Here is a 2,930-nt window from a genome sequence, read left to right as displayed (position 1 = left end):
TACGTGCTGAAGGTGACCGCAGACCGGCAGTAACTTTTCTTTTTTTATATTTCAATCACTATTATATTCCCAATTCCTCGAATGCGCTGGCAAAAGAATTTTCTTCTAGGACTAATCTCCCTACATTTATTCTTGCTATTTTCTCTGTCTATCTCCCATCAAGCCTTTGCAGAATCACGGGCCCCTAATCTTGCTATTGATTGCCCGCCACGACAAATGAAGTGATGCCGCGCCCCTTTAATCATTCTCACCATACGTACTCACAATATTCTGGTGATGCCACTTGTTGAAGTAGTTAAAATGCAGTGTTATTGCTTCTAAGCAATCCCCAAAGTTGCGTTATCGGATGGATGCTATTCAGACCTTTCCTCATTATAATCGTCTTTATTATTAATTATTTGCGTGCACACAAGTCTGCCGGTTCCAGGTATATTATTGGCTTATGCGCAAGCTTTTCGAGTACAGAGCTAATACAAGCTGCTGACTGCAGTGACTTAGCGCATGATTCGCGAGTTTGAATCTTGACCACGGGGCCACGCTTTTGACTGAAATTAGGCGTGCAAAACAGTGTCTATAGATATATTGTTGGTGGTTAAAAGCGCCAGGAGAAGGTGAATTGACACCCGATTTAATCACAGATGAAGGAGATGCCATGCTTCTAAAGCTTGTGGCCCTTTATACGCAATGCCTTACGACTTCAAGTGTACTAGAGATATTGAAGAATGCCGACATTATACTAATTCATAAGAAGAGAAACGTTAAAGAACTGAAGAAATATAGGTCCGTTAGCTTGCGTTCAGTATTGCATAAAATGTTCACCGATATAGTTTCCAATGGAATCAGGGCAACACTCGACTTCAATCAACCAAGAAAAAGGCTGGCTACGGGAATGGGTATGCTACAGTGGACCACATCCATATCATCAATCAGGTTATATAGAAATCTGTGGAGTGCAATAAACCTCTCTACGTGGGTTTCATATATTAAGAAGAGAAAGTCGCTTGATTCAGTAGAGATGCCAGCAGTCATAGAGGCATTGCGTAATCAAGTACACGAGGAATACGTGATTATTGAAACGTGCGAGCGGAGATTGGATTGAGAGTAGAACGAAGCTGAGCTGGCTCGCGTGTGACGCTATGAACTGTTTTGACTGAGCGATGGCTTTGCATTATTCATCTTGTAAATAAACGCGATCCATCGTCACAATTGCGACTATGGATCGTGATTACTGACAATCACTCGCTTTTGTGGTTGGTGGGCCTGCGTGACCCCTCTCGCCGACTTGCGCGATCGGTCCTGCGCTTACAAGAGTGACTTTGTAGAGCTCTACAAAAGAGATATCTGCCATGCAGACGCTGACTGCCTGTCGTGCATACACCTCTACCTACGGCTGAGTGCGACGCTGAAAACTTCGCTCACTGTATCTACGCTATCGACGTCCCGTCCTGACCTCGCGACATTCCCGAAAGTACAACATGACGACCATGGCTTAGGTCATCTGTTCACCTCTGCAAATGAGCATGCCAACCCAAGTTGTTTTGTGGTCCACGAAGACATCCTCTGCAAGAAAAAGTGTTCAGGCCAAGGAGAAGGCTTCTAGTCGTTCCATGCGCTCTACGTTCTCAGGTTCTTCGCTTCACGCACGACGACGCAGCCTGTTGCCACATGGGCTTTGACCGAACATTTCACCGCATCCAGCAAAAGTTGTACTGGCCAAAATGCGACACGACACGGAAAAATACGTATCGGCTTGCGAACAATGCCAACGTCACAAGCGTCGCGCGACTACGAAGACCTGACTTCATCCTGTACCGCCTCCTAACTCTTTCTTCGATGGTATTGGTGTCGATATCCTAGGCCGATTTCCGCGATAAAACAATACCAATCGATGCGTGGTCGTCTGTGTCGACCATCTGACGCGCTACGCAGAAACTGCAGCAATACCTGCAGCACTAGCCTTCCACACATCGCAGTTCGTGCTTCACTTTGTAATTCTACTCCACGGTTCTCCACGACTCATCATCACTGACCGCGGGTGCCAGTTCGTCGCCGACGTCGTTGAGACGATCCAGCGTCTGGCTGCATGACAGCACCCCAATTCCACACCGTATCACCCGCAGACCAATGGACTCGTAGAGCGCCCGAACAAGACTCTTGCGAACATGTTATCCATTTATGTCGATTCCAAGCACAAAATCCGGGACGAAGTACTATCTTATATCACTTACGCTTACAACACCGCTAAGCACGAGACCACAGGGTAACCTCTATTTTGTCTGTTCTACGCTCGCTCTCCTCGCAGCCGTCTCGACACAATTCTTCCTTTTACGCTAGACTAGGAAATTTTGGTTGCCAAGACACTGTGCCGAGCAGAAGCCCGTCGCATCGCACTGTTTCGAACTCTAGTATCGTAACATTGTTCAAATATATTTTACGATGCCCGTCATCAGTGTGTCTTATACTAAATGTGACCTTGTCTGGTTGTGGACACCGGTCCGCAAGCGTGGTCTGTGTCGGAAGTTCTTGGCCTGCTACTCCGGTCCATTCGTTTATCGACTGCCCGTATGTAATTTCCCGCGTTACAAGCAATGGTCGCCGCTCTAGAAAGACACAGAAGACGCTTGTCGCGTGCCTTAAGCCATTCTACAGTCGATCTTTTAAATGACTCGGTCAGTGGGCATCGTCTGTGAACGGGGAAGTGAAACGTGCAAGCGGAGTTTGGATGAAGAGAAGAACAAAGCTGGGCTGGCTCACATGCGGCGCTGTGAACTGCTTTCGCTCAGCGATACCTATGCATTCATCTTCTAAATAAACGCAATCCATCATCAAGCTATTAGACTGGAAAGGCTTAGGAGTGAGGATCAATGACGGCGAATATCTCAACAGCTTTCTGTTTTCAGGTGACATTGTCATGTTCAGCAACTCTGGAA

The sequence above is a fragment of the Dermacentor andersoni genome, chromosome 7 (assembly GCF_023375885.2).
Source record: "Dermacentor andersoni chromosome 7, qqDerAnde1_hic_scaffold, whole genome shotgun sequence".
Lineage (NCBI taxonomy): Eukaryota > Metazoa > Arthropoda > Arachnida > Ixodida > Ixodidae > Dermacentor > Dermacentor andersoni.
This window is presented reverse-complemented; position numbering follows the sequence as displayed.